The sequence below is a fragment of the Rhea pennata genome, chromosome 24 (assembly GCF_028389875.1).
Source record: "Rhea pennata isolate bPtePen1 chromosome 24, bPtePen1.pri, whole genome shotgun sequence".
Classification (NCBI taxonomy): domain Eukaryota; kingdom Metazoa; phylum Chordata; class Aves; order Rheiformes; family Rheidae; genus Rhea; species Rhea pennata.
The window spans coordinates 5,610,449-5,622,632 of record NC_084686.1 but is presented as its reverse complement, the minus strand read 5'-3'; the positions used below and the strand labels follow the sequence as shown (position 1 = coordinate 5,622,632).

The window sequence follows — 12,184 nt, the reverse complement described above, 5'->3', positions numbered from 1 at the left end:
CTTGAAGCCATCATGTGTTTCTGCCATCAGAGCGCTTACAAGAGCTTTGCAGAGTTCAAAAATGACATTTGGCTGAATTCTGAATAAGACTTCTTACTGTTTGAGGATTTTCACAATGTGTCCACAAATGTCACTTGAAGTAACACTTCTCAGCTAAGCAGTCAATTCTCACTTCGAAAATACAGGGAAACGTCAATTCCTACATGTTTTCTTTCTATTCTAAATCATACTCACTTTACTGAAAAACTAGCAAAACCGAACAAGGATTTTTTTCCATCCCTTTCCCACAAGTTCTTGCTGAAATGTAAACGATTTTAAACTTTGATCTTTATACTTCTTGCCTATTTTTGCCTATATTTCTTTCCCAACAATATGCCTCCAGTTTTCTCTTGAAACGAGGCTCTCTCCTCCAGTCTGCACCATGCAAATTACCGCACAGCCCAGTGCAATAGCTCAGAACAGGCCACTCTTTCCTTGCAACAGAAATCACTTCTATATGGAATAATATATCCCACTGCTCCTGCTCCATGGATTGCTGCTCACAAGGCATTCACATTCTGTTCATCTTGTGCCGCAGGGCAATTCTGAATGCACCAAAGCCTAGGCTATTCAGCGAAAGCACACCGATCGGATTTCTGTTAGAAACAGGGGCCTCCCATGCAAAGGAGGACTGGGATATATGGCCTCACATCTTCCCTGAAGCCTGTGCACATTTACCTGGGAGGACTTCACTTCATCCTGAGCTACCCAACAAACGTCTTGCAAAGCAGTTGCGCTAGGAACCTGCACAGCTGCACTTAGCACTCTCTGCACATACATTACTTTGGCTTCACACTGAATAAACTCATTATGTTTGGGCTACTGGGCACATTTTAAATACAGCTGATAAAAATATATGGAGATCTAAAGCATGACTACTTACCAAAAAAATAAAAAAGGAAATTAAAATTAAATTCAGACCCAGGCACATTGTGCCTTCCAAGGAGGAGCACTGGGTTAACGTCTCTGTGCCCCGTACCATTGCTGCTCATACCTTATCCCCGTACCGCCCAGCTCTGCAGCAACGCCAGGGCTCTCCGCTCGAAAGTTTGATCCTAGTCTCCAGCATGGGAGGGCCGGCTGGTTCATGCTCAGTGCCTCTCAGAGGCAGTGAAAGAAGAAGAAAGGTATTCCTGCCTTCAGGCTTTCCATCCCTCCTGCCAAGACACTCCTGTCTGATGCCAAAGCAAGACCTTTTGCTTTCTCCTGTAAAACTGGGTGTTCTGTGCCCTTTGGGTTAGGCATCTCCCAGGGACCCACCGCTGGTCGGCTCCTGAGCTTCCCCATCACACGAACCCCCACGAGAGCAGCACACGGTGGAGCGGCACGGCTAATCAAACCGACTCTCCTTGCACCCAGCCTGTTTCCCACCACTTGTCTGCCTATTTATTTAAAACCAGGAATCCTGAAAATGCTCAGTGTTCTGTAAGCACCTTTCATCAGAGGATTTCAGAGCATTTTCCAGACATGAACAGCCTAAGCCTCACCGTTCCCCTAGGAGGAGGGTAAGTATGATTAATCCCAGTTCAGGAAACTAAGGCCCGAGAGGTGAAGAGAGAAAAGAGAAATTGGAGAAATCACACTGGGTCCCCAGTGCCTTCGATTTATGTTTCTTCTGTTTAACTACCATACCCAGAGCCTGAAACACAGCCAGGGCTCCCAGCGCTGCTCACCTTGGGCTAATCACCCTCCCTTGCCAAACTGAGACTTGAACCCAGGAGTCCTGACTCCTGCTCCTCACAGATGGCAATTACCATCTCTCCAGCTCTGTCTGCTTCTACCTTCTTCCTTTGTCAGATGGACCAGGCACCCCCCACACAGCCTTCCAGGGTCTCCCTTCCCGGCCCTCCAGGGAGGCTTTGGAGAGAACCAGCGTTGACAAGCTCTCGAGAGATGCATGAACCTGTTTGCAGAATATGACTTTTTGTGGTGTTTGATGGAGTGGGAAAGCTCCCCTCAGAAGAGACTGCTCTGCGGCAGCCACCGCCACTGCCAGAGGGAAGGTGACAGATAGGGTAGCAGATAGCTCTCCGTTTACCTCTCCTGTCTGGCTGACTGCTGCTGGAATGAAGATAATCTATGAGTAGTAGCGTGCATCAGCACCACTCTCTCCCCCGTATAAATCAGAAGGGTGAAGTTGTATTGAAAATGCTGCTCCCAGAGCCTTCCTCCAGCATGCCCGCAGCATTATCCGTCTGGTGCTGAAGGTCAGAGAAGCCTCTGAGGACAGGATAATCACTATGGGGAAGAGGGTTGTCTTCCATCACACATAGGGTGAAGACAACAAGAGCCACGGAGAGGGTGCAGATGTCACACATTGCACCTCCTGTGCTGCACTGTTTCACTCTCCCTTTTTCCCCACCATGGAGCAAGCCTTCTTTGCTTCTCTCTGGCCCATGTGACCAAAGCTTGGCTTTCAGTCCTTCAAGTAGGACTAGAGGGCAAGAGATTTTGGCCACATAGATATGTCCCTTGCACAGGTGGACTCTGCAACTCTTCTGCTCTCCACCATGCTCCTGCCCTGATGTGCAGCCCATTCTTGACCTGGAGAAGCAGAAACAATTCCTTGCCTCCAGCACGAAGAAGGGTTTCAAGAGAAAGGAGTCTTGAGGAGATGGAGGACTCATTGATGGATGTCATAGTTACCCCTCTATGAATCAAAGCTACTACTGCCCCAGCAAGAGGAGAACAAGGAGAATAAGAATAAGGCACAAGGAGAAACTCTTTCTTGAGGCCCTAGGAAAGCACACTGCAGCTAGACACAGAGGCCATGGGGAAGGACCCTTCAGATGGGCAATGAAACACCTGTAAAGCCAGAGAGCAGGAAGAAGCCAAGCAGGCTGCAGGCATCCCATGCTGAGCTTTTATCACACGCTCTCCAGGTGGCGTTGGTGATGCTGGGCTTGCAGGCTGCGATTCATCAGCCCTGTTGACACAGTCAATAACCTCATCCCTCTTTTTGACACAGCCGTGATGGAAGACATGTGACCGACAGGGAAGGGAGGAGAGAAGAGTCTGGTCCTGTGGGATGCAGGAGAATGGCCACTGCTGCCTGGTGGCCCATCAAACAGGCCTCCCAAAACTTCCCCTCAAAGTGAGCCCTGGGCCTTTATCCACACTAAAGCTCCTTCCCGAGTGCTCCCCATGAACCTGTTAACAGCCTTCAGTTATCTGCTGCACAGCTTAATTACAGTTAGTGCCAGAAAAGAGCTGACTGAATCATTGAAACTGCCCTGGATCCCTCCTTCCTCACTCCAGTACAGCAATTGCCCAAAGCGCCGGGCTCCTTCACCAGCATTGCGTCCAGTGTTTCACTTGATCTGTGTTTTCCCCTGACAAGAGCTATTTATTCCTCATCTGTTTTCTGCACAGCATTTTGTAACCAACAGGTTTCGGTGCAGAGCTGCTCCTATCTGCTAGATGTTGGGGCACCCCCAGCTCCTGGCACACGGGCACAAAACCAGCAAATGAGTGCAGGTGAAATGCCTGTCCATGCAGTCCCATCCCTCTTCTGCGAACATTATTGCTTTCTTCCAGCCCATGACAAGTGAAAGCAAAGGGGAGGGAGAAACAAAAGGGGATGATGGATTACAATATAGTGTGGAATAACTAAAAGTGAGGTGACTAAGTAGTGTACAAAGTGCCTCGCACACAGGGGAGGTGCTGCTAACTGCGTGGTCCTCAGGAGCTCCCGATGGGGGATCTGGTCAGACACACAGGGCCAAGGCATGCAAAGACCTGGCTGCCAGGACCCTTCTTTAAAAGAATCAGACTCTCACGGTGAGAAGTCCCAGCTGCCTGGACATGCTCATGTAAGTCAAACTCTCTGCAGCTTTACAGGTGAGCACTGTGGGTAACATGACTTGCTTGAGACTCTCCAACAGAGCAGTGATGGAGCCGAGAGCCAAACCGGGTCCCTCAAATCCCATCCCTGTGTGCTAACCTCTAGAGACCCCCACCGGCAGCCCATGCTCCCACATGACTGTTCCTACCTGCAGCACAGAGGTATCCCAGTTCATCGGCCTTCTTGGAAAAGAGGTGCCCCTTCTCACTGCAGGTACGCACCACCTTTGCAATAACACCTTAAGGAGACAAAAGCTGGTGCTGGGAAATCCAGGGCTCATACTTCTGGCATTTGTCTCTGCCAGTCAAAAGCCATAATTGGTCCCTGCTTTAGGGAGAGGGAAAAATCACCTACATCCAAAAACACCTCTCCAATCAATAAGCATTTGTCCTTTGCATCTGTGGCACGGTGGCTGTGGACTCCCTGGGGCTGCTGCCAGCCTATTTTTCTTTTCTTTTCTCTGCCCCATCACTTAAGCTAGGTGCTGAGATTCACCTCTGGACCCCCTCTCTCCCCTAAGCCGATCAATAACTAACCCTCTGCTAATGACCTTTCCATCCCTCTGGAGAAGCAGATCCGTCACAGAGCAGGAATGAGCCAGGCGCTTGCTCATCCCTTCTTGGACAGTGACTAATTGCTGCCATTAGATGCAGAATTACAGACAAAGAATGAAGGCAAGGAGATGACTGACCCTATGTTTAATGCAACTGATGACCAAGTGTCCATCGCTGCCGCAGTGTCGGGGGAATGCTAATGCAGCTCCATGGTGAGGGCACACACAGGCCCGGAGCTGGCCAGAGGGTCCTCTCGTGGCCACTGCTCAGCTAGCCAAGCTTCAGGCCTGTGTGTCAAGACTGGAGAGAAAGAACTTGTTGGTACCAGCAAAGTTTACCCCTCACAAATATGACCTCATCTGCTTGGACTAATATCTGAAACTAGTTATAAAGCCTACTGCACAGCAACCGTTTGCTTTCCCCTCCTTCTCTGAGCCATCTCTAAGAACGCTGGCACAATTCAAAGTATGACCAATGCTTTCCCCCTTAGCGGCACTGTTCATTTAATTACTAAGAGCCACATTCCACGGAATGAGGAAAAATGCATGAAATCACCATTCCGCATTTAAAAAAAAACGCACAACTACTTCAGACAGCCCCTTTCCACCCTCCATGCATCTCTGAGCCTTGTGCTAGCCAGGCTGGGAAGCAGCCCAGACCAAAAGGATCCACAGCCTGGCTCGTGCGTCAGCAAAACAGCCCGTCTGCATACCCAGCTTCACTGCCAGTGGTGACGTTGGAGGCAGGCAGCCTCCCCAACGGCCTGCTAGGGCTTGTGACACACCAAGGGCAAATGGGCAGACTACGTTGGCTTGCAAATGGAGAAAACTGGCTCCAAAAGTCACTGGAAGAGAATAAACAAACAATTCCCAGCAGTACGGAAAGCAGGGGGAGCTTTTTTTGTTGTTGCTGTCGTCATCGCTGTTGTTTTCCTCCCTGCAAACCCCAGGCCAGACTATCTCTTTCTGTAAAGCATATCTCTGATATGGAAAATTTCAGCAGCTTTCTGAGCAGAGCTGAAGCAATATATTCCCATCTCTGCTTTGCCTGCCTGTCTTTATGCATCTGATTGAGTCTCAAGATCCACACTTCTGCCAGTTGAAACACTGGACTCAGACTCAAGTTTCTATAAGCAGGGCTTTCGTGCTGGATTTCTAAGCCATGAACTGTCAGACAGAGGGAAACACTCACTGTAATTATTTTGCTTTGGATCAAACCCAGCCTCAAATCAGCAGGCACCTTTCCACCAGCTCCTGTGGGCTGTAGACCATATTTAGTATACTAATTATACCATAAGTATATGTGTTATGTGGATGCACACTAAGTATATATGTTAATATACTAATATTTCCATTTTTGGAAATACCCTGCACTGGTGCTGCCTTGCCTCTCCAAATGCAGATTTCCACAGGCAGCAAGGACAGGAGAGGTAGGGGACCCGGACGCCCCACAAGACCCCCTGCTCCAGCAAAATCCCTCCGGGCTTGTCGGGTTCATCCCCTCCCGGTGTTGCGACATCCCGGCTGGCCACCGCTATCTCCTGACGTGGGCTATGGCCCTGGGGTTGGCACATGCAAGGCAGTCTGCATCCGTGACACAGCAAGAAGAGGAGCTACCTTTGGGATTTGCTTAGCAATCATGACCGAGTGGATATCTTGTCTTTGGTAGGATAAGAAATCACTGGTCGTTGGAGTCAAAGCAATTAAGAAGAATGATTACCATAACACACCACATCTTTCTTCTCTGTCTTGCTTTTTGCTTCATTTCCTTACTCTGCACTTTTGGGGGGAAAGTCTACATGGGGCTCAGACTATTGAGGTTATAACCCCATTGCATTTTTTTTGCTCCACATTATCAAGGGGGGATGGATTTACATAGCCACCAACCTGGCATCTGCGCTCCTGAGGCAATGGCATTTTAACCACACCAGAGAAGATTTACAGAATTAAAAAGAAAAAGTGCTCAGCACTGAATCTTTTTTGTAGGTGCAGTAAATATTCATCAGTGCGGTAACTCCTCCCCCATCCTCCCCATCGCACAGAGAGGTGCCCTGACGTCCCTCCTGCCTAGGGCACTGTTCTAATGAGTTAGAAGCAGGGGAGTGAAGGGCAATATTTTTGGCTTTTGTTTTTTTTTTTTTCCAAAGCCATTTCAAGTGTCCCTTGTGGGAGAGGAATGCAGGAGACGTTTTCTAAATATATATACCCATCTCTTTCTCAGGAGCAGTATCATAGGCAGCAGAGAGAGAAGGAAAGTACAATTGCCCAGACAAAGAGAGATTAGAGAGATAGACAGACCAAGAGCAGAAGAAAAATGTGGATTTAAAGTGTTATTCATCTAGAAAGACTTACAAGTGCTTTGCGAGCGTAGCAAAACTTCGCAGAATGATGCTCTGAAATGCACCCACTCCATGCTCACATTTATCAGTGCACCAAGCAGCATACTAAATCTAACTAAAAAGTCAAGCTAAAATTATCTCAGGTGGAGAGAAGCAAAGCATAAGACTTGCTTGTATTCTCTTGTATTGCAACAGGAGCCGCAGCAGCCCCAAGACCAGGACTCACTCTCTGAGTATCACAATACACAGAATGCCCCTATTACCGCTGTCCCTCTCCCATCCGTGCCGGGACCCCGGCCGGGCAACATCATCCACCTCCTCCTCCGTGCCAGCACCAGCTTTGCCAGAAGAGCAGAGACGTTCTCCTGATGTTCAGGAGCCTGTTTCCCACAGCCAGTGCAAAAGTGCCACAAATCACTCCTAGGTCCCAGCAACAAGCACAGCTCCTAGGGACTTCTCTCCCCATACCTGAGCTGCGCTAACAGCTCCATGGGAATAAAACAGCACTTGCATCTCAAAGACACGTACAGCCTTACTTGGGTGTTATTTTGGGGCAAAACAGAAGGTAAGAGTGGCAGAGTTGGGATAGAAAAGGGCAGCAATCAGCGGCCCTGCTTTCTGCCCTGGATCTCTTTCTGTGAAGAACTAATCCATTCCTTGCACCCATGCAAACGAAGTAATTTTTGGTGACTGCTGACCTGAGAATATATGACCTAGTGAAGGATGCTGAAGCAAAACACTTGCAATTCCAGGAGCTTACATTGCTTCTCTCCCACTAACCTATTGCTATTCAGCAATGTGGTTTATTCTCTGCTTGATTGGCATGCACTTAATTAATGTTAATGGAGCACTTGCATCATGATCAAGGAGAGACTATGAACCCCAAAGTATACTAAATCTAAAGAATTACTGCAGAATTCATGGCCTAATTACAGTATATTGTTGAAATACCACTTAAATATAGTGATTATTAAAAGCATATTATTGATTGGGGTTTAACTGCTATGTAAATAAATCTACCAGAAGCAAACTGAGCTACAAATTCATTACCTAGCTGTAAATCCTCAATAAATATTTTTTCATGAATCAGTTGTTGTTATTAAACAATAAACGTCTTATTAAGTCAAAATTAATTGCATATTTGGGGAAACTTCATCTGAAGCTCCCTCCCTCCTCTGCCACACGGGCACTTTGCCAGGAGTCCTTTAATATCCACTTCCCAGCTACCTGTCCCTCCGGAGACGGGGGAGCAGGTGCTGCCACCAGCTCATGCCAATGCAAATGCAGCCCAGCGCGGAGGCAGAAAGCCAGGGCCGTGCCGTGCCCGCCGGGGGCCTCGCTGCCTGCAAACGTTAGCAATCAGCAGAGCTCACCTGCGCCCTTCTCCTCCGAGGCCGCTCGGTAAACACCCCCAGCCCGCCTTGCCCCACGAGCCCACCACCGGCAGCCTTTCCCACGCTCGCTCCGGCGTGTAGGACCCTCCCGTCCGTCACCCCTGTCCTCGTCCCAGAGGCCCGCTTGGTCTCCGGGAGCTGGGAGACGTGCCCCGACAGAGATGGTCAAATCAGGTAAACACTTTAACCCCGAACTATGAATTTTTTATGATTTTTCCATGCCTTGAACAAGAATAGGCTTTCAGGCTCCCTAGCTGGGTGATTTTCCTAGGTCCCTGCAGCTAAGAAAGAATATGAATTCCTCCTTGGGCATGAACTATCATGATGAATAATAAATAAAATAAAAAGCAGCAATATTTTGCATCTACCAAGAGCTTTTCATCTGTACAGCTCAAAATGATTTACAACAAAAAGTAGAGTGTTAGAGGTGTTAGGAAAGCAGAATTTCCTTCCTCTGGGAAATCTCAGTAGTTCAACATTTGTTTTCATCTTGAGGTGGGGTGAGAAGTTGAAAGGATTTCTGGAATCGTCAGTTCCACAACACTGAAATTCAGAAACAGGGACTATTTTTTTTTGTTTTATCAAACCAGCGCACTGTACCAAACCACATTTGTGATGTTATAATGTGTCAATATAAAATACAATGTCTTATTTTGAATTTTCCCTGGGAAAAAACAGTGGGGAATAATAGATGTTCCTGTTTCCACTCTTCTCCTACCATAACAAACATAAACCTCAGTGAAAACCTAGATTTCATTAGTAAAATACTTTGTCCAACAAATTTCACCCAGCTTTTGTATCCCTGAAGTCTGTTTTATAGATGAGAAAACCAGAGGCTGCAGAGCTGGGAACAAACTCCAGTGGACCCCAACTAATTAATAATAATTGTTCCCATCCTTCTCTAGCCTTTCCATGACAGAAGGCAGCTACTGCGTGTACTGTATTTTGTCCTGAGCAATGAAGGCAGATGCAAAATTTAGTTACGTTTATATAGCAATACTGGGATAGGAAATGCTGAATCCATCTACTAAAAAAAAACAAATGCTCTCAATGGAAGCTTAATTATTGACATGACTAGTTATTTTTTATGACATTAATTTCATTTCTGACTTCAGAACAATTGTTCTGTCCAAACTCAGGGTGTTTCTGGCAGGTGCTGCCCATCTCCGGCACATTTTCTGGCTCCTGCAACATTGCATTTCCCGCCTGTAAACTCAGCCTTCGATACCATCACAGCTTTCTCCAGCAAACGTCCACATGCCCCATTTCTCACCGCCTTTCCTGCTAACTACATTTGCACATCTGCATACACTCGCTGAAGACCTTGCAAGACGCTACTGAAAGCATTCAGCCCCAGCCTTACGCACCTGGTCTACCATAAAATCCTCTCTCAACATGCACAGTACCAGCGCTACCCCCTGAACACGCAGCCTGGCCCAGCTCATCTCCTGCTGTCTTGCACTACCTATTCCCTTTGGACCTGCAGCCTCGACAGCATAACAAGTCCTGGAGGCGCATTAGACTCTCCATTGCAAGACGTAGCATTAAGATAACTCCATTACATGAGTTTCCTCTCCACTGACTCTCCGATCCCAGGGGAATCGATATTCCCTTGTTACCAATGCATGATGCCTCAAACACACAGCGAGTCCGCGTTTCTGTGTCCTGCCAACCGGAACATTTGCAAAAGGTGGGGCTGACGCGAAAGGAAATGAGACGGTGGCAGGACAGGCTCGTATGTATTTTCCTTGACATGCCATTTATTGGAAACACATCAGTAGCCCTTCCACCACTCCTGATGGAGAATTGATCGCCAGGTCATAAAACTAAATTGTGGTGCTAATAATAAGAGTAAACAAGGGAGCCAGCGTTGGGAGCGAGCAGCAGGGCTGCAGGGGGCACGCACAGAGGGTGATTAGCTGCATAAACAGCTAACTCAATATCTGCTTAAGGTCTCCAGGGATTTAGGAGTCAATGGGATGAACCAGATCAATGCTGAGCTTCCCCCGAGACCCCATAAATCCTTAAATAACAAAGCACATATCCCTTCTGACAGCATCAAAATGGAAACGACCAATATGTTTACGAAAGGTGCTACAAAGCGAGCAGAATTGCTGCGATCTTTACCAGTGAAGTGCCTGCGGCACAAGCCCAGACCCAGGCCCAGGGACTCCCCCGTGCCTGCAGCCACCGCGAGGTGCTGCCTGGCTTTTCGAAGCCCCTCTCCAGCCGCGGGCTTCGACTCAGCTCGACTCGACTCAGCCTCGACGCCGCGAGCACCGTGTGCCGAGCGCCCTCCCAGCGGCAGCGCGCACAGCTGGAAACCCCACCGCCGCGGGAAAACCGCTTCTGCCTCAACTTGCAGCGCTGCCCAACAGGCGCCGCACGTGCTGCCCTCTCCTCGGGAAGACGCGAGGACCAATTACGCAGCAATCAATTTTGGGAGCACTGAGGAGATAATGGAGTGATAAGAAACAGCCACTGTGGATTTGTCAATAGCAAATCACGTCAAACCAACTTAATTTCCTTTTTTGACGGTGTAATTGGCCTCAGGGATAGCATGGGAGGGGAGTGCAGCAGATGTGATACACCTTGACTTCATTAAAGCATCTGACACTGTCCCATACGGCATCTTTATAAGCGAACTTGTGAAAGATGGCGTGGCCTACACCACGGGTGGAAACGTCACTGGCCGAAGCTGCACGAGGAGCAACTGTCAAGCATGCGCTATTCACTTGCACAAGCATTTCAAATGGATTCCCCGCCTGCCCTGCCCTGATTCATATTTCATATTTCAATAGCACCTAGGATAAGAAAACAGAAAATGTATTAGATCCTGTACAGATGAGACTGGACTGGGAGGAGCTGTACACGCTCCAGAAACTGGGATTAGAATTCAAAATACTCATGATAAATTAGGCAAACAGTTGAAAATCAGCAAGATGAAATTCAATAAAGACCAACTGCAAAGTAATACACTTAGGATGAAGAAATCAAATGCTGGATAGACAGCAGGACTGCAGAATAAGATGTGCAAATAGACAGTCAATCACAGGGTAAATACAAGTCAGCTCCGTCACTGCTGCAGGGAAGGCAGGGGAGGCGGGAGCCATATCCCAGGCACAGCAGGTGCCCAGTTTTGGTGCTAGTTCCTAAGGAAGATGCAAGCACACTGGGGAAGGGGCAAGGTGGGTAGTAGGAAAGATGTGACGTTTAGCTGAAAGATGTAGGTTTGGGTAGTCCAGAAAAGAGAAGATAAATGGGAAGAGAGGAGGGGAAGGATGTGATACGAATCTGATGTCTGTTCCAAAGCTTGTCAGAAAAGGGTAGATGGTCAACTATTCCCCTAACCACATGGGAGGAGTACAAGAAGAAACTGGCTTAATTCATAACTCTGAGAGGGTCAAGTTAGCTACTAACTTTGTCTAGAAACTTTCCAACTGTATCACTAGTTAAGAGCAGGAACGAGTTATCTTGGGAGAACAAGGATTTCTCTTCTTGGAGGTTCTAGAATAAATTAAAGATCTGCCTGAGATATTCCTAACCCTGTATTAGCACAATACTAGCTGATCTCTTGATCATCCATAAAAAAACCCAAGAGGCATTCTCTCTGCTGCCTTAGAGCGGGTCTGAAATCACAAGAAAGTTATATTCTCACTTTAACAAGGTCTATATAGACCCATCACCGCAGCCAGTTAGAAAGCAGCCTCATGTCTAAGAGGAACTTCCATGGCTAAACACAATCAAAGGATTGTTACAAGATGGCAACAGGTGGAGAAAGAATGAAGGGTTAGACAAAGTTTGGACTGATACTTTCAAAGTCAGCTATGAGACAAATGTCCTGTTCTTATTAAAATTAATGGGAACAGAGCATCCCAGTCTCCCAGCCGACTTTGAAAATCTCATCCTTGGTTCCCATTTTCTGTCCAGCGCTTCCACCACTGCCTCCATCTTTCTACTCCTGGCCTGGCAAGAGAATCTGAGTTCCAAAAACAACATTTGCAGCAGAATAAAT

General features: G+C 47.7%; 1 protein-coding gene across 1 annotated transcript in view; it reads right to left on the bottom strand.

Moving 5' to 3' along the window:
• LOC134150505 (opioid-binding protein/cell adhesion molecule homolog) overlaps nt 1-12,184 on the bottom strand; it is a 338,482-nt gene that overhangs the window by 156,858 nt on the left and 169,440 nt on the right. The window lies entirely within an intron of this gene.